Below are 20545 nucleotides of genomic sequence, written 5' to 3'. Positions count from 1 at the left end.
AGAAGACACGCTGGACCAGAATAAGGCAAATTGGTCGGCTATTGGCAAATTGGAAGCATCCGTGCTACGGTCTCTTGTTTGTCTTCTGAGATTGACATGGGTGATGCAATTTTCCTAGAAATTCCTGTGTTTCTCGTACTATCCAGCACTGCGTTTGCACAACCCAGAAAGATGCAATTAGCTCATTACTAACCTGGTTTAAAGAGCCTATAAAAAAAGACTAGATCATTATTTATGGTAAAACAGATCTTGTAGGGGCCACTGTGCCCCTAGATGCTGTCCTAGCATTTGTCAGTACAAGCTCGAGAGAAACTTCTGCTCCTTCAAACCCTTTAACATCTGTACAGGAGGCAGCATGAGGGTTCATCTTAGCTTGTCATGCCTCTACCCTGCTAATTATGAACCCCCAAGGTCACGGATGTAACGTAGAGAAGGACTGTACCGAACCAGCAAACGGACCATTAAAAAAGACCCTACTGAGCACTAGTTGCTGCATTGGTTTTGCAGCCAGGGGTATGGTCAACTGATGAAGGGCTTTTCCATTCACATAGCTGAATGAAACTCCCCTGTGCAGTGTGTGTGTGGAAAGAAACAGTAGGCAAAGGAATTTGTCTTGTTGGGTTTTTTTGTGTGTGTGTTTTTTTGTTTGTTTTTAAGGGGAGATGTAGAGAAGAGCTCAATTAAACAGCAAAGTAATAGGATCTGTTTAAAGACTGACCTTTATTGGTTAGTCCTTGAGCAAAACTCCACTTTGCTTTGTGCATGCTTATGGAAAGTGGGTGACCTAGACTCACTCACAGTTTCTTTTTTTTTTCTTTCATTCTTTCTTTTTCCTTTCAGAGCCATCCTCTCAGTATCTTCCCTTTCTTGTCCTAACAGTTCTGAAATATTTACTTCCACCCCATTATCTTTTATGGTACTTAGCAGCACTGTCATTTGTTATTTTTAGAGCTTTTCAAACAGCAGACGGTTTCACTGCAGTTTTGCGTGTCTTTGCTGCCTACTAATGTTACTTTAATTTTTTAAAATCACGTAGGTCTGTGTGTATATCATGGGACTTGCTATCTGAGCAAATTAACTTTCTGTTTCCCTTCTGCTTATTCTCTGTGCACATAGTTGGTGCTGAGGTTCTAATTCTGGCCCTGTCATCTGAATTAATTGTTGGGGGGCAATTTTGGTTTCATTTCATCAGAAGGAGTTCAATTTGCGCACTCCAGGCTTTCTCTGCAGTGCAAAAGGAAACACAGTAAAGGAGCAAGAGGAAGACTCTCTTCGAAACTCCAAATCCAACCTAAACCCAACATAGATGCATCTGCTGGGACTTAAATGCTTACACCATAAAGGTACTTTTGGAAGTGAGTCAGAATTACTCCACAACTTCTCTACAGGCATTTTTGAACAGAACACACAGAGTAATTGGCTCTAAGTGTGGTCGTGCATGGGTAACTGGAGTGACAGCAACACCAAATGCCTGTTCTATCTCAGCTGTTCTTTTGTGGGATTTTTTTAAACAGTCTTCAGATCTGTTAGATGTTCTTAGGCTTGGGATTTGAACAGCACAGTTAGTTTTTTAGAATAGAGTTTGTTTTGTATGAAGTTTTCTGTCTAAGATGACAGAGATGGTAGATATCGATGTATTAGAAACAGATATTCTGTGTGTTTTGTATGTCTACATGCCAAAAGCCTTGTCCTCATTTGATTTCTAAATTGTTCAGACTCAAGTGTTGGGAATCTACACTCTGATCCCAAATGCTCTACCCAAGTGGATTTATAAGCACAAAGAAGTCAGCTTGCACAATCCTGACCTCTTTTTAGCCTGCGTAGATTTATTGCTAGATGTACTGCATCTGTAAACTTGACCTTGAGTGAAGAAAGGAGCTCTCTTGCAGTGATGCAGTGCAGCTTGCCAAATTAAGTAAATTCTGGATTTGAGAATGCCCTTTCATTTGTTAAAAGCACGACTGAGGATATGCTGAAACGTTAGCAACTGACAGATAATGGCCTGCTCTGCAAGGCACTCCCATTTACCAGCTTTCCGCAAGGTATCTCCTCTAGCACAAAACACACAGTTCTTGACTCCTTTTATTTTTATTTTTAGGTGACCTTCCATTTGCAAACCTCTTTGTCAGTAGCAAAAAGAAGTTTATGAGACTCGTTCTGTTAAAGGAGGTGATCGGATAGACAGCTACCTTTAAAGAGCCTGCCACTCCTTTGGAAACTTTCCTCTCTCCCCTAAGGCCATGCATTGAACTTCAGAGGCCAGAAAGCAGCATTAAGGCCAGGAATGGTTGTATACAATGGCATGCCCCTTTTCAGTCTAATGAATGTGTAAAGGGATCATTTCAAGTAGTTTATAGAATTGCGGGTTGTATTTCTGTTTCTTTGAAGTAGCTTTTCACACTGACTTGTGCTAAAATTCATGCCTTCTCCTTAGGGCGGGGAACCTCCTAGACGTCTGTCAGGGCAATTGGCTTAACTCCTTTGACTGGAAAGATATTGCAGTATTGAATTACCAAAGGGATTTCTCTAAAGAAAAGAGAGAAAGGGACTTGGGGAAGGAAGGCATGGGCTGCCTGTCCTAAAAGGGTGACCAAATAGCCTTTGCTTGTGCTTTGCAAAGAGCTGTCTGATCACACCGCACAAGTACTCCTTTATAGCTTGTAGCTGCTGAGGTCCCTGAAAAGATGATAAAAATGTGTTCAGTGTTTCCCTACGTCATTTAACAGCGGTTGTTGCAGTTACTGGGTGGTTAAGGTGCAATCTGGAGGTGGGGATATAAAGGCCATCGCTGTTGAGAAGTGATTCAAACCATGAAGAAAGTGTGAGACTCCCTGTTAAGCATGGGAGTTAGGTGACACTTCACACCTCAGACTCTCTTTCAAGGTGGTTCAGAATATCTTCTAACTTAGAACTGAAATCATACTAATACAGTTACTTTACATACCTCAATACAGTGTGGAAAACTTTAATACCCCTGCAAATCATTGGCCTCTCTTTCTTCTCTTTTGCCTATGTGATAATAGATAAACCAAAGCAGAAATAGTCCACCCATCATTTCATAATGGAGGATCTTAAAGTGAGGGGAGGAAATCCCTCCTTTAAAACTAGAAGGAACCCCAGACATTTATTAGAACAATGGCTCCGATGTGTTATTACTTGCACTGTCACTTCTGAAAGAGTCAGTGGGGGTCTGTTCTAAAGAAGAATTTGACCCACTGCCTTTTTTTCGTGCATCTATCCTGTTCTGGTACTAAGTGCATGGTCCATCAGTGGAATAAATCTGCCTACCTGTATAAGTAAGCTGCTCTGTAGCCGTTGCTACAAAGAGGCTCAGTCAGCGCTATTCACTGTGCAGTGGTGAGTGATCGGATCTGGGATTCTCTGTGCATTCAGGATCTCCACCCACACAGCACATTGGCAATCAGATCATTTTTACCAACCACAAAATAACCTAAATTTAGTCATTAGGGATGGAAAGATTCAATCTGGACACCTATCTTGCTAAAATCTAACATAACATTTTTGGTTGGTCGTTGAGAATATGCTGGATGTTTCATTCACTTCCAGCATCTCTGATTTATATCACCAGAGCTCTGATGTGTGCTTTTTTAGCGATGTTCAGCATTGCTGCAGTATTGCTTCTTGCAAAGCAAGGCACAAAATGCATTTTCAATGAATGTAGAGTGCAGCCCACCCAGTTCCCTTCTTAAAACATTTTCAGTAGTTCTACGATGCTTACGTTTTGAAAATCCTATTGTAACAAAGCTCTGTATTGACAGCCATGGAAATAGCAATTGCTGATTTTAACGTAAAGTAGGAGAACCTAAGGCAGGAGTAGTACAAGCTTCATGACACTTCCCAGCATCCCTGGAAGATCCAGGCTATTCTGTGTGCCAGTTTAGTCTTTGGTTTGATTCTGATCAAACTAGGTTTGAGTCTTTTTTGCAGGTAACTGTACAGGCAAAGAGGGTTCACCAACTCAACGTGACTCAAGTCGTGGTTCTTCTGTGAACATGCATGCCTTAAAAGCAGTGAGTGCCTGAGGAAAGGTACTTGTGCCATACACTGACTCTCCAGAGATACCTCTTCTCCAGAAGTCCCTTGTCTCCTACATCTCCATTTGCCAAAGGAGCTTTTCTGAACTGTTTTTTGCAGAGCAGATTGGTGCAACATTTTGAGCCTAATTAACTTGTGTTTAAACTTTGGCTCTAATACTCCTGGAACTCTTTAAAACTTCTGCCCAGGTTTACTGCTAATCTCCTTGAAACATAACTAAGATGATGTCACTTGCAAATACTGCTTTTTCAGTAACTTTGCATGGATTTTTTTTTTTCTCGTAAAGATGTAAAAATAACACTCTCGCTTTAACTTACAAGCCAGTAGAAAGATTGCCAGCAAATCCAAATTAATATTCTATGACAAGAATATGAGTTCACCATGTCCCACAACTGCTCAGTCTTCCAGGGTTTCATTTGATAGTGTTCAATGTGTCTTTCCTAAGTGTATTTCCGTTGAGCTACAAGTTGAGCTGGAAATCACTGAATCTCCTCTGACATCCAAGGAGCTTACATTTGCACAGAGCTGTGCAGATCTGGACCTTGCAGCCTGTACATATTGCTCTTGGCTCACAGCATATCTTTGGTTCTGGTCATTCCTGCATTCCCAAGGGCAGCAGATTAGCTATTCACACTGAGGAGCTTCTTGTGTTAAGGAGGATGCTCCAAGGAGCAAAAGATGCTCAGTCCCAACCTGCTCTTCAACCCAGCACTTACTGCTAGGGCAGGTTGGGTGGGAACAGGGCCAGGCTGAGGTATGCTGCCTCCAGTTCTTCTCTTATGCTTTGTGGTAAATATCAGCCATGTTAGGTCCTATATTATAAGTCTTATGTGTCTGCAGTGGTCTGAATTTTTAATATTTTTAATATTTTTAATATTTTTAATATTTTTAATATTAATATTCCCATTCCAGTATTTTAAGGCTCCCTAAAACATGGAACCTCTTCCTCTCCTTGCACAGGACACTCAGATGGGTACTTCCTGACATCTGATTGTAGAAGCTGCTCTCAAAACTTCAGCAGGAACATAAGAAACATTTGCCCCAAAAAAAGAGTCCTCTTCCTCATGCTCCGCCTCTTTTTCTCTGCTTACCTCTTTTTTCTCCCTTTCATATGCAATTTTATTTTTATACAAACCATTTCTCTGATGCACCACTCTTTTTTACTGACTCCCTTTCTGTAATTCCTTCCATATGTTTATTGTCCTTTAAAAAGTACGGAGCGAATGATTTCTACTGAGGTCATGTCATTTTGTTTGCATTCTTAGTAAACGTGAAGAGCTTGATTGGAGCCCTTTAGGCATTTCAAGTATGAATGTCTTTTTCCTGAGTCTTCTATAAAAACAGGATGCTGAATTTTGCAGAGCTAGCCTGGCAAGTTCAATAAACTAAATAGGCATCAATGTCATAAATTTATTGATAAGTGCAGTTGTTTTTTTATAACATTCTTCTGTAGTTCAACAGCTTACTAAACATTAAAAAAATAAAAATAAAAAAGAGCTTTCTACTGCACATTTTCAAAATGGGCTTAATCTTTTGGCAGATCCTCCTCAGCCCTGCTGAGTGCCAGTAGTAGCCCACCCCTTGCTGTAGCTCTGTGTCTAACCCCCTGGCATCAGTTCAGTGGCGTAGCCAAGGAAATGGGACAGGCTTGTGGTATTCAGTGAAAGTGGCACATTTTTTGCTGTCTGATCACAGCTAAGAGCTGGGAAGTAACAGATCATGGCTTCTCACTCTTTAGCAATGATGGATGGACTGCTCTGTTAGCATGACGCCTTCTGTAAGGCTGGAGTATGTTTGGCAAGAGCATCCTTAGACGTCTTAATTGTGAAAATCCAGCAAGGCTTAACTGAGCATGTGTGAGTGATGAACTTTCAGAGGTTTATAGCTCACCCAGGCTGGAGGAAGCTCTCGGAGGAACAAGCAAATGCATGTCCCTGGCTGTAGGATAGGGCCGTAGCAATACACCACATCTCTTTTCTCTAGAGTACAGGCAGCAGGAGGTGTTTGGAATATGCTTTTTCACAAATATCCTCTGCCTCCTCCTTCCCTCCATTCACCTAAGCTTTCTAAACAGCAAGGTGGTGTCTTTACTTTTCCATGCTGCCCAGAAGGACCTGGTGCAAGTCCTTCCCTGTGAGAGCAAGTTGCAGATCCTACAGAATCCCATCGGCTAGCTCTGTATGCCAGGAGGCCTCCTGTCTTTCAGAAACTCAACACGTACAACTAGCTTCAAGCCTTCTGCTTGCCTTTCAACCTTGGCTTTTTCATTCATTTGCCTCTGTGGTGACCTTTCCACACTTCTTCAATGCCAAAGCAGCTTGGCTTATTAGGGAAGTGAGAGAGCTATGCATCTGTGGTCTCCGATGGCTTTACTGTTCCTACCAACCTTTTCCAACAGCTAGAGAACTTGCTCAACATTTATGCTTTGGGAGAAGGAAAGAGAAGTGTAATGACTTTCTGTGGGGAAAAATATTTTCATTTCTATTAGAAACCGATTCCCAGCTTTGAGCACTTTGTCATTAGCGGGTTGTAAACCTCTCAGACAGCCCGTCCCATAGCTATCCACTGAGCCATTTGTCAGGAGAGAAGAATGTGCGTGGTGAAATTGGTCACTGACAGCCTGCAGCCAGACTGAACCAGGCTTTTAAAAAGGCTGCCAGACATTTCTACACTTTTAATAGTCAAAATCCTACATTAGCATTTATGAGAACGTTTATATAGCATTTGGGCAATTGCATGGTGGTGTGGTTTTTTTCCTAGATGTAGTATTAAATCTTCGAAATGTAAAAATTATGTGAAATGATCAAGAGTCTACATGGACAGAGAGCACTAGGGAGGTGTTAGAGCACCACCAAACCAGGCCCCCCTCCTCCTTTCCAGGCAACCATATCATCTCATCTCACTTATAACCTTGTCAAAATCCACCTTGAAACTGTCATTATTTCCAACCTAATCCAATGACTCTCGCACAAAGGCTCTTTCAAGACCTTGTTCCTTTGATGGCCGGATACTTGATTTTACTTTTCAGTTTGCGTATCTTCATTCTTCCTCTTGCTGATCTGAAAGGTCCCACTTTTTCCATATACGAAAGGTTTCATTTCTGTAGTCATGCTCACAAGTCTTCTTTACACATAGTCCAGTTTGAAGTCATGTATCACAGGAACAAGCAACCAAAACTGTTTCTGTTGAAGCTTTATCCCTTTTACAACGTCTGTATATTTACAGGAAGTATCCCATCTGATGAGTTTTGCATGCTTCATGTGGTTTTGGTAGCCCAGTATCATCCCTGCATCATCTACTAACAGATTCTTCTCTTTCTGTTCTTCTCCACTGCAGTCCCAGCTGATGGAGAGATTTCTTATTATTACCCACTAAGTTCATGACCTTGGTGAGCTTTATCTCATTTTGCATTGCTGTGCTGTTCTGGTGTACCTCATTTCTGTTCCTTCAGGTTTTGTCTAGTTTAATATTTCAAGCTTCCTCTGCCTTCAACAAGACCTTTTAATTTCACCATTAGCGGTTTCAACATCAAACTCCTGCTACTTGTGCACAAGTCAGTAATAAAAACAGCATGACCAGTCCTCCAGGGACTCTCCATCCAGCCCAGGCTGTTGTTTCTCCATCAGCCTGTTCCAATTCTTTTGCTAGGTCCCATCTCTTCACTCCAAACTAATTCTCTAGGTGGCATCCTATCAAATGTTTTGCTGAAATCCATGACTGACCAGGTTTCTGCCAGCTGAACAGTCACTTATCTCACCCAGAGAGCTGCATGCCAGAGAGCCTGGCTACGATTTGCACTTGTCAGCTTTTGTTCACCCTTTTCATTCATTTTTAGCAGCCAGTTATTCTTTTCTTCAGTATCTGTTTGAACTCCACGCCTATTTAAAAAGCAAGTCACTAGACTGTAGTTGCCTCTGTCATTTATTCTTCTTGTCTTACTTTTATGTACTGTATTCTGCAGTTATTCAGTTTTTCAGTCTTCAGTTGAATGCCGTGGGTATATGCAGAGAAATGCCTCGCAAACAACTCTGTGGGGGCTGCATGTTTACAGCCTCTGTGACTCATATGAAATTTGCTCAACTTACAACTGCAAATATGTTTTTATAGCTGCTAGTTCTGCACAAACATGCTCTGAAAGCCAACCTGAGTCCATTTTGGCTCACACATCGGAGCTTCAGATTCTCTTGGTTTTCTGCTCAGTCAGGATTTTAGTTGGACATTGCTTCATGCTGCTTTCATCTGGCTCCCTGTCTCCAGAAGGCTGCTCTGTGAAGGCAAGGCCCTGAATTTTGACTTGAGTGCCACACGCTGGACAAGCTACAAGAAGGGCTGTGTAAATAAAAACCAGACACAATAAATACACAAATATTCTGCATATGAAACATTCCTCACAAATAGATTGCATTCCATTTATGATTCCCAGGGTAAGAGTAAGGTATAATCTAGCTGTTCTCTCTGTACATTTTCCCTTCTGTTGCGCTGGCATAAGCAGAAAGTAGGACAGCTTATTTATATCTGCAGAGTAATCATTGCTGACTTTGAGTGTTCTGCAGACTGATGGTAGCATCTATTCACAGTTGTATTTTAGAAGAACAGCACAGGCTTTATTTTGCTTGTCATACTTCTTCTGGCCTTTAGTTTGATCCTTTTTCTTACCCCAGACTGATGTTAGAATCATCCAGGTTCGAAAAGACCTCCAAGGTCAAGTCCAGCCATCACCCCGACCTACCAAGTCCCATCACTAAATGATGTCCCCCAGTGCCACGTCCACACCTCTCTTAATACCTCCGGGGATTGGGACTCCACTTCTGCCCATTCCAACACTCGACCACCCTCTCTGTGAGGGAATTCTCCATCAAATCCGATCTAAACCTCCCCTGCACAAATTGAAGCTGTTATTTCTTCAGCTTTTTCCCTGTTGATGACGTGAGCCTTTAGTTGGAAATGGGTATTGTTTCACAAGCAAAGCTTTCTGAAGTGCAGTCAGAGAGATTTGCCTTTCCCGGAGAGTCCTTGGGATGAGATAATGAGTGTGGACCACGGTTCTTCCATCCGTTTTTCAGATGACTAACACTATTAGAGATGAATCCCACTTCAGAGTATTCTTTAAATGGCCACTAATCAAAATAAAACAAGTGCAGCTCTGCAATAGCAGCAAAAGGTCCAATTAAGTGCCTGGGAGTGCAGGGTGTTACAATAAATTATGACAGGATGATTCAAGAGCAAGGGATCACAGTAGAAGCTTAAATGCGATTCCCATTTAGTGCAGGGGAATTGCTGCTTTAACTAATTTCCCTTGTTTTTATTTAGTTATTGGGGCTGTTCAGCCTCAGTAAGCAGTGAAAATACCTGAATACCTGTGTACTTTCTGAAAAAAAAAATACACTGAAAAATGGGATATTTTCCAGATGCCATATAGAATAACCTAATATGATGTTTCTAGTCCTTCGGTATGTAAAAATATCTTTTTTTTTTTTTTTTTTAAGAGAGAAAGGTCCCCATATGAGGAAAAGAAGACCTTATTACATTCCACATAACTGAAGTAGTCACACTTTTACATCTGAGGCTGCTAAAAACCTCCTGAATAAAATGGCAGGGAAAGTCACCATGACATTGGCTGAGACTGTAATGGTGCCGTTGCACAGAGTCTGTTGTAAACAACGTTTCACTTTCCTGAGAGAGAGTAGTCATAAAGTGTACAGGGAAGCTTTATCTTTAATCTGTGTGTTTAATCATTGCTCGGGAGCACAAACTCTTTCTAACTCCACGGTAGTTGACTCCTGAGGCGAGGTTAGCTGATGCGTGGAGGCTGCTGTGTCACCTGCCTGATGCCTTCACACCACAGGTGAGTTTACCCAGCAGAAAATATGGTTTTGAGTTACCAGCTCCTCGCCTCAACAAGCAGCAATGGGGCAGAAAGAAGTTTTGAGAGCAGCCAGCTGTTAATCAGCAGCACCCAGCATTTCCACCACAGAAGTGCCCCCGTGTTCACCAAGCGGCCGGCAGAGTGCAGGCAGTGCATGACTCTATTTCCAAACACTTCTGGTATAGCAGGAGCTTTCTAAAAATTCTTGGTTTTCTATTAACACTGAGGAACAGAAAGCCCATAAACATGTGTGTTTTCTTGTGGTATGGGCTGAATCTTGGTGGAGAAGGGTTTCAACACGGCCTTAGAGAAGGCAGCATACAGCACGGTGTGGTTTCAAGGCCTGCATGGAGGTGTGAGGCTTCCTGCCTTCTCTGGTCAGTATTATGCAAGAAAGATCCATCCAGGCAAAATTCAACAAACCATTGCGGATGCAGTCCCAATTAGTTATACTTAGTAGTGAGTGAGGCAGCGTAACACAGTGAAAGGTTCAATCAGGTTCAATGATGAATTTGAATATGGGAGGAAAAGCTGAAGATGTGATTTTTCAGCATTCTTTATGCAGAAATTATTCATTGAGATCAGCTGTCATGAGCTGAGATAAGGACTTCAGGACCAAAATTAGTAAATATTTTACCTTTCTGAAATGAAAGGTGGTTATGATAGGCATCTCAGGAGTACACAGAAGTGTGTTAGAAAGAGATTGCTGTTCTGAACTGTGAATGTCTGATTTGTTATGACATAATTTGACTTAAGATGACTGTCTTTACTAAATAATGATGTAGTAGGAGGCAGCTGGTAGTATTTGTACACCTGAAAGTCAAACCCAGGGATACCTCACTCTCCGTATGTTTCAGCTTGTGCTCAGTGCATCCAGCAATAGGATTCTCCATAAGAAAAGGTCATGGCTACTTGTGGGAAAGGGGGCAAGGAGCAAAGCTAAACTGTGGTGCAGTGCTTAGGAAAAATATAAAGTTTATTTCCGGATTTTCCACTTCCAATTCCTCCTCTCCACTGGCTTCGCTACATGTGGTGCATACATGTGAAAGTGTGTCTATACCTACTGATCATATTGAAAACGTATTAGATATATTCTTACACATATTTCTATCACAGTTATATGATTGCCAGTGTACAGACAACTTGCAAAGGACAGTTATTACCCATAACCTGGTGGTCTTGAGCGGAGGCGCCTCTCAGCTGCGCTTGCACAGTCCCATGGTAGCCAAGAGGATTGTGCTGTTACAGATCAACCTCATTGCTTAATTGCTGTTTTCAGTCCTTCAGACTTGATTGGTTGATTGCATTTAGTAAGCTCTTTGTTTCCTAAAAAAGAAAAGCACAAAAAAAAAATCCAGTTAATATTGAAATTGCATGTCCTCTTTCATTCTTAGGCAGGCACAATTTAATGAAAAAAAAATCCCTATGCTTCTGCTGTATGCTTGAAGCATAAATCATGTTACGCTTTATTCTTTTGGCAACAATAAATAAGCAGGTGTTGAAATTTGATGACAATATTATGAGTGTTTTTCATTATTTCTTTTTCCTGGAAACATTGTCAATTTATACTAAATAGAAATGACTATAGAGATCCCACACATTTTCTATCATTTATTGTTTCTTCAAGACTGTGTTCAAATCTGTGTTTCCACCAAGCATACAAAATGTCCTATTTGTTTTAAGGACAAAAAATGTTGATTCTTAAGTGCTACAAGAGAAAATGGAACATTTATAGACCAGCTTCACAAACTGTTCAGTTGTTTGGTAAGTAAGATAGCACAATTATTCCTGAATCTAAACCAGATAGTTGAACCCTAGTTCAACAGAGCACTTAAGCACTGGCCTAACTTCATCCCATCACACCTTTTAAGTTGAATGCGTGTTTACATTTTCTGCTAAACTGAGGCTTCTGTCAGCATCTTTTTTATCTATTGCACATATTATGAATTATTAGCTGTTTTAAGAATATGGGTTTATTCTGCTTAATACTCCAGGATATTTCCTCCCTCTGCACATGTGCTTGCAGCACGTACTGCTGATCATTTTCTTCATTAACTGATACTTGCAATCTGCATGACAGTGTGCTTTTGAGTTGACAGAAGGAAAAGGATAAAAATGAGCATCCCTTGTGTAATTTTTTGGTTTTGCTCTGTCTTAGCAGCACGGGTGTAGCCAGGGGAAGGGGCAGCTTGGTACGTGATGCAGTTGTTCATACTTGGGAAACCCATGGTGCCACACTGGTCCATCTTCCCATAGCAGGGTTTCTTCTCTTCTTTTTCAGATCCTTTCCACAGCCTCACTTCTTTTATTTTGCTTTTTACTCAGACTATCCTTTATGCAGTCAATATGGCTCTTGTATAACAATAATTTCCATTTAAAAATTAACATAAAGTGGGATAATGTATGCAGTGCTATCTGTATAGCTTGAATTCCTTACTGCTTTATTGTTGTTCTTTCTGCACATGCTTTTTTCCTTGGTTGTCGTTCCTTGTTTACCCTCAGATTGCTAGGTGTTCGGACTGGTCTGTGTTCTTCTGATCTCTGCAAAGTGCAGTGCCCAGTTTCAGTGCATTATAAGAGCAGATGAACACAGGAAGACTTCTAAATCATTTAGATGAGTCAGTGTTATCTGCTTTCATAAAGGGAAAAATCTTCCATAAAGGTACTTTTTATAGGATGTTATTGTTACCGAGATGGGAAACATTCCCAAAAGAAGAAGAATTATCCTTTGAGACAGTGCTCCAGTGATGACTTCATTTGAAATAATTTTACAGTGGGTGGTGAAGAATATAAACAACCATTTAAACAAAAGCCGAAGAGAGAAATTTGCAAAGGCCTCTCCTGCTTTATTTCTGACACCAAATGGATTACTGTTTTTGCACAGATATTTCCATGAAATTCATGAAGAGCAAACGCCTCCGCAAAGTATGTTTTGCCTAATCTTATCAGAGCCACAGTGCTCATTCCAAATCACATAGTCACCTATGCTGGAGGCTAAGCTATCATCTGGCTTTTTACCGAGACACAAAGCTTTTTAATATCAAATTCTGCTACGGTGACAGACAATTCAGCTTGCTTTTATACCAGAAGCAAGTTGTTCGTGATTCATAACTTCGGAAATTGATTCAAGCGTTCCAAGTCCACGTGTGCGATGTTGTGCTTTTCAAACAGACAGCTAGTGGGAAAAATGGCAGCGGTTTTTCTCCTCGTATTCTGCCGGGGAAGATCCGGAAAACAATATCATTGCATCAGGTCATTTGTTCAGCAGATCAATACAGTGATTCACCAGAGACAGGTTTTTGTCTCCAGCGTGTCTGTGTACGCACGAAGTGCCACACAATCGATGTGGTAACACAAGCGGAGGCTGTCAGTACACTGAAACGCGTGTGCGCCTTGCGTTTTTGACTAAGTTGTGATGCTTCTGTATGAAAGAAGGAAAAAAAATGACCCTAGATGTTGTGAGAAAGAGGTGGGCTGTGAATGGCTGTGCTCTAGAGTATCAGTGGTGCTTCCAGCATCACCCCATCCCTGGAGGTGCTCAAGGCCAGGCTGGATGGGGCCTTGGGCAGCTCGGGCTGGTGGGAGGTGTCCCTGCCCATGGCAGGGGTTGGAGCTGGGTGGGCAAAGCACGTCACCTCCTTGCACTGCTTGTGGGAGTACCAGAGAAGGCATTGCACAGTCTGCCACACAGAAAACTGTTCTCTCTAATGCGCTGTCAAGTGCTTGATAGTTGAAAAAAAGGGGAAACCCTGCCTTCCCCCTCGTAAGGCCTACAGCTGCTGAAGGATATGCCCTTGACTTTTCTCCTGATTGGTTTCTGCCCTGCAGACCGCAGTAAGGAATCACTGTGGCTCTGCTTGTCAGCCTGCCCTGCCCTAGGCCTGCAGCTTCCTAAATCAAGTCAGTGGCTCAGAAAGCAGCTGAGCCTCTGCCTGTGCTGCTCTGTGGTGTCTACAGGATCATCCACCTACAGCTGGTGGCCGTAAACTTTCTAAATCTTGTTTGAAACTCAGCCACAGGATGGGAACGCTCTCCTATTGTGTCATTAGTGTATGCCGTGAATATATATATATAGCATTGCCAGTGTCAGGGAAATGCACTTCAACAAAGGCAGCCCTGTAAGATGCTTCATGGAAATCTGAATCAAAAATTAACAGAGGAGTTACCAGGAAATGTCCACTGATGGGTGTTACTTTTGGTTACTGTCACGTTGCGTACTTTTTCAGAAATAAATGATTTAGTGACAGTGCACAGTAGGACTTCTATTTCTCTTGGAGCTGGGATGCTGGTGAAGGCTGGGTGAAGGCACACCTGGATGCTTTCTGTGATCAGGATGTCAGAAGTGAGCATGGTGCACCTCAAACAGTCAAGGTTTCTTTTAAAGTTACGGTGAAGCTATGACTTCCAATGTCGTAAATTAACTTCATTACTTGGGAGAGCTTATTGTTAAGCATTTTTTGTTCTGACATAGTTACACGGAACAAAGCTTTTACTCTTTCTTTCATTTCTCTTCCAGTTGGGTAGTGCAGCATTAGCTGAATAGTACATAAAGTATATCAAGAATGGTGTGTCATCTGATAGATTTTACGCTTGAATTTCAAATATTACAAAAAATGGAGATCCATGATATTTTTGTTTATGTGACAGCTTCATTTCTTCCTATCATGAACTCTGTAAACTAGTTACAGCGTATTTTTACCTACTGTTAGCATCAAAGCTGTCATAACAGCATAGATTAACACAGAACTGACACAGAAAAGCTTTCAGCCTTTTCATGCTCTCTCCTGGAAAACAACCTGAGAATGTTTTGGCTAAGAATGAATCCTTCTAAAATCTAGTTTCAATTTTAAAGGTAAGCAATGTCTTTTATTTTGGAGACACAATGATATTACTCTGTGCATAGTTACAAATTTAAAACAAAAGGTATTTAAGGGATATACATTAATTCTGCTAATTTGAATAAAGAAGAAAACAATAAAATCCCAATCTGCCATTTAATGCAGTTAACCACCTATTATCCTTGTCAGTTTTCAGATGGATTTTTACCTGTTGTAAAGTAAATTGGGTAAAAAGGCCTTTTTGAACAGATAATGATACCTAACATTAAAATGTCATTGGTTTTGTCTTCCTGTTAAAAGTATTGTTTTTCTTCAGTGGTTGATAAATAGATTACAGCTATTCATTTTAATTGTGAGCCTACACCTCTACACAGTTATGTTATTGTAAAGCTGTTTTCACCAGTTTAAGCTCAGTGAGTTCCAATTTGGCTCAGATCTTAAATTGGGAAAGAAAACATCTTTTGGACATTTCTCCATTACCATCATTCCTAGGCCCACACATTGAAACAGTTTGATGCATTTTTTAAAAAATTTAGGTAGGGTGGTAATTTTCTGAAGGAAATGTTTTCCAATAATTTTTGCAAGCCTGCCTTGGCAGTATGAGGAACACACAACCCAATTTGTCTGTGAAAGCCAAAACAAAACAACGTTGGTATTTTCTTCCATTGTGAAAGCTAAAGAAGACAGAAAAATCAAACAAAAACACTAAAAGACCAATTTCACTTTGTTGTTGTTTTAACAGTGTGATTCATTTTAATGAACAGAAATAAGAAAACTTTTAAAATATGAAGACAAAAGGAGAGTAAGATTGCACAAGACTGAGGAGATTTGACTGTGTAAGTTCTAGGGTGGTATTTTCATAAAGTTTTATATCATTTTATATAACCTGGAGTTTTCCTAAGTTCTTGCATGAACATTAGTGGCAGACCTTAATAGACTTACAGAGCATTTACTGGAGCTTTATTAACATGTGTGGTGTTTTAATTAAGATGCAGACTACTTGAGGGAGCAACTGAATAGTTACCTAATGAATTTCTTGCATTAATTTCCTTCAAAAAGCACATCTGAGCTTAACTTAAATTCCTTCTGCAATTAATTTATGTAATTTATTCTAGTAAGCACTGTAGTTTTTCTGTTTAATTGTTCACAGAATTGACAGGTTTAATTTCATGTAACATGAGAGCCTCCAGTACCAAGTTTGCAGTATTTCATTAAAGTTGGTATTACATGTTGTGCTATTGAATTTTGGCAAGAAGGAGGCAATAAAATACTCCTATAAAACAGAAATGTCCAAGTGACAGATATTGAGGCCAAAATTTAAAAAAAAAAAAAAAAAAGACTGAAGGTAGATCCTAAATCCATATTTGATGACAGAGGTAAGCAGCCAGGTTTTTATGAGTGCAGCTTCAGAGATTAAGATTCAGTGAAGCACTCAGTGATTCTCCTGGCTTTTAAGCATGCATCAGCAGGAGTGCATGGTGTGCTCACCTTGCAAGCCAAAGAGCAGTTTCAAGCACAGCATCCAAGACTTGAGGCCAACAGGCTCTCCATCCATGCTGGCGGCTCTTAGCCCAAGCTCTACTTGCCTTTAAAACCTCTGCGCTCTGCCAAAGATGGACCAAACTGGGGCTAGCTGCTGTTGGCCTGAGCTGTACCACGTTCAGCCTCAAGAACATGGTGCTCCATATCTAACCATGCTGGTGCCATCCCTTCCCTGCTGATGTGCTCCTGCCCCTCTGTGCCAGCAGCACCAATACATGGCTTTCCTAGAGCTCTGCCTCCAGAAAATGGACCTTTTTAAAACATATTTATAATTTTAATTATTTCTTTAAGTGCCTGTTTTATTGGGATTTTAATTCATTGTGCACACTCTTGGAGATGCCAAGGATGGAGACATGCCATGTGCTGTGGGGAGGCTGTCACAGGCACTGCTGTGTCCCCTCTGGATGCTCTTATCTTGAGGGAAGTTGAAAACACCTCTCTTTTTTAATTACACAAACTAAAATTCTGATTTTTCACATTCTTCTGGTATTGCTATTGGGAAATAGCAGCACCCTCAGATTCTGGAGCATCCTTCCCTGTCTTCCAGTGTGATGCTCAGTTTCTGGCTTCCCACTGAGACCCAGAATTAAGAATAAAGATTCAAATGCATTGCAGAATCCATGAGAAAGAAGGGTGAGAGGAGAACCACACAAATGTCATCCTTGTTTGTGTTGTTATACTTCTTTCTCACATTGTAAAAAACAACCATGGTTTGTTTAACTATTTGCATTTGCACCAACTTTTTCATAATGATCTTAATGTGTGCATGTATCAGAATTATTATTAAACATATGGCTGTGAGTATATGCATATATGGCTTTAGATTTATCTGCTAGAAAAAGAAGGGCCCTGTTATTATACTAGCATCTAAAGTCTAAAAATTGAAGATTTTCATTAGTTTAATATCAGTGATATATTTTGAATTCTGACCCTCAAGGAACCCTTTATCTCTGTTCTTTCTCTTTCTTTCACTGACAGCAAATTAATTCTACATATCTAGAAAATAGCTGGCATAATGCAATACTGATGCTGGATTTTATCTTCTTCAAAGAATCGATTTTCTGTTTTAGGACATGCTTCAGTATGTGCTGCTAAAATGGCTTAGTTACTCTGCCAGCTCTCTTCCATGGTTCGCAGGGTTTATATCAGTTTATTTTTGTAAATGGGCTGTAGAGAGAGACCAAGTTAGAGAAAAACAAAGCTAATACCAGTGACAAGCTTACAGTATAAAACAGAGTAAAGCAACAAACTTTGGGCTTGCCTAGATTTTGGATTTTGGATCTCATGGGGTCACAGTGTCTGTGTCCTCTTCCTAAACTCTGTTCCATCCAATTTCAGAAATCTGTAGAAAAATGAGTTTGGTTCGGTTTCACAGATTGTAGAGGAGAGCAACTCCTTTCTCCTTTTTCCAAGCATCTTGTGAAAACAGATTGGTTCTGGTTCTGGCAGCTGTGCTGATGTTTCAGTGGTGATGCGAAAGTTGAAAAGAAAGTCATAAATAAGGGCTGGTAGTCTCGTCCTGCTGGCTGCTGGCTGCTGGCTGCTGGGGGTGGTGTGACCGTCCTCAAGTTCAGCACAAGTGGATGGCAGCAGAACAGAGGCAGTATTGGTGAGATCAGGCCCCATGTACGACAGCACCAGCTTGTTTTCTTCTTGTGTTATCGTCAGGATGCTTTAGAGTCTTTAACCCCACAGTGGCTAAAGGCGTTTGTCTTTTTCCTACAACTGGGCTACGTTAACCCTGGCAGGAAAGCCATGTCCAAGCATTTCATTTAAATGCCTTTTCCCACATATAACAGGGCTTGGGATTCAAAGAAATTCATTCATGCTCTCCCAACGCCATTTAACTTTCTGTGATAAAAGCAGTAAGAGGAAGAGTTGGTTTAATTAGCACATGAGCTATGCAGCAGCTAATGTATTCCACCTCCTCACTGTTGGAGCATGTTTCTCAGCAGCATGAAGCAGGCAGAGGCGCGGGGTTGTGCTCCAGTCCCCATAGGCACACACAGGGGAGGTGTCAACAGGAGGGGATTTGCAGCCGTGTGTCCAAGGCAAGCTGCAGGTGTTCTCCAGGATGGGGAGAAACCAGGGCAGAGCCAGTCCCCTCGCTGTATTAATCATTTTTTAATCAAGCTAGCTCAGCAGGTACGTATGCACCAGCAAGGTTTCCTTATAACATCGCAACACAAAAATTAGAATGTGATTATGTGTGTGTATATATACATATATATATATATAACTTTGCTTGGTGGCAAATTTAGTTCTTGGCTGGATTGGCAGAATATGAGCTTCTAGGGGCTGAAGAGAAGGACAAAATGACAACTTGCCACTTTCTTGAAGCCAAAGGTGCATTATAAACACGAATCTTTTCCTCTGATTTTTAAACAACATGTACCGAGTTGTGCTAATAGAAATTCCAGGTGCCCATAAAATGAGGCCTTTATAAATGTCTGTATTTGAAAATAAGTGAATGTTAAAGCCAAGAAAATATTTTTACTTTATGTCCTTTGAAAATCAGGCTTGTACAGAAGAAAATCATGGTGACTGACTTGTAAATCTATCTTCTAATTTCAGGCATATTTAGTAGAAGGAGAGAGGGAATCAAAGATAATTAAGTTCCAGCAGGGCTCATGGAAAGGTATGCAGAAGGGCGAGGGAGACCTCCTTTCCTGCTATGAGAGGGGAAGGCTGCGGTGTCTCTCCAGCCTGCTGGACCTCCAAGTGTGTCTGCACAAACTGTACAGCAGAGCCTGAGCTCCAAACAGCATTTTGGCACTGAGGTTTGAGCAGGCTGCTCTTTGCTGAGACATTGCTCAAGAGCAGGTTGGCCCTGTAACAAAACGGGACGCACTGGGCCAGGCAAGGGTAGGAGCATCTTGGGGGTTTCCAGACACAAAAGCAAGACCGCGTCCACTGGAAACTGCCCTTTGGTTCCAGGAACGGGGAATGACAAGCTGGTTGGAAAGTTCTTGGTAGAAATGCTCTTGTTAAAATAAAGAAAAAGGGAGAGAGAGAAGTGATGCCAACAGGAGAGGGAAACAAATATTTCTCGCAATGAGAAAAATATCTGTGGAGCAAAGCAAAAGGCTTTCAAATGGCCCAAAGAAGATAAACTATTAATAAGAAAGGAGAAGAGTGTCCAAAGCAAAGCAAACTTGATGTGATTTTTACCTTGCCTGAACTTGCTCCACACGGGGGACTTGCGTTCACTTGCAAAAGCAAACATGCCGGAGGGGGGCTGGCCAAAAGCACTGGCTTCTGCTGAAAATGGATTGAAAAGAGAACAAAGAAAATGTAACTAAAGTTAACTGGAAGCTGCTTATCTCTAATGTGGCTAAGACAGGGAAAGCTTGTCTCCCGGAGAGAAGAAAAATCTAGTTATGCAACAGTGAGATACAGCTCTTCGTTTCATTTTTTCATTTGCAAAATGCTTCATTACCGTGAGCTATTAAGTCAGCCCTGCCTCTGAATCAGGAGCCACCGGTAACTTTCCTGTCCTCTGATTCCTGTGTTTTCCCATGGGTAGGTGAAAAGCACGTTGACAATACAAGACCTTCTCTGAATACTTTTGGCCTGTGCTGGTTATAAATATAAATCATGTTTCATGACCTCAGACTTTATTTTTAGGGCTCGTCAGCCTAGGAGGTGCTCGGTTTCACTTTCTTCAGCTGTTGGACACCACTCGCCTACAGATTAACCGGCACGAGATTGCTCGCAGGAGCAACCTCTCTGAACAGAATAAATTTACAGAGTTTACAGAGTTTATGAAGTAATGAGCTGCTGAGTGGGGTTTTGTTTTCAGTGCTTTCACAGGCAACATGCAGGCTGCTCTGCAAAATGAAAAACCAGGTTTTTAGTCAGAGTATCAGAGCATGCAAGCCTTGCACATGCATAACAACAACAACAAAATGTTTCTGTAGGTTATTTTGCACTCATAAAATAAATAAGTAAATAAATAAATAAAAACCTTCAAGAGTCCTGTCCAAAAAAAACCACAAAAGTCTGCCTTACAATTACAGCACAGGAGTCACCCAGACTCTGTTTGTGGTCTCTTTGTTGCTTTTAGGGATACAGTGGCATAAATCTGCAGTATCCTGGCATGGCGCAGCCCTGCAGACATGCAGTCACTTGCTTTTGTTGTGCTGCACCAGCGGGGGTCTGACTCGGAGTCTGGCAACAAATAATATTTGGACAAATGAAAGCTCAGCCTCTAATCACCATCTTTCAGACCTATGTATAATTG

The 20545-nt window shown here is 41.2% G+C and overlaps 1 protein-coding gene and 1 long non-coding RNA gene across 2 annotated transcripts in view; one reads left to right on the top strand and one right to left on the bottom strand.

Moving 5' to 3' along the window:
* Nucleotides 1–20545, top strand: part of SCFD2 (sec1 family domain containing 2) — a 189555-nt gene that overhangs the window by 153167 nt on the left and 15843 nt on the right. The window lies entirely within an intron of this gene.
* LOC311435997 lies at nucleotides 7944–20175 on the bottom strand. Its single transcript, XR_014692528.1, has 4 exons — nucleotides 19742–20175; nucleotides 19474–19563; nucleotides 11093–11248; nucleotides 7944–8385 (listed from the first exon to the last, which is right to left on the bottom strand). It is a non-coding gene; the product is annotated as an uncharacterized lncRNA (long non-coding RNA).

Source organism: Aythya ferina (genome assembly GCF_964211825.1).
Source record: "Aythya ferina genome assembly, chromosome: 4".
NCBI lineage: Eukaryota > Metazoa > Chordata > Aves > Anseriformes > Anatidae > Aythya > Aythya ferina.
Note: the sequence above shows the minus strand (reverse complement) of the source record. Positions and strands in the feature narration are given on the sequence as shown.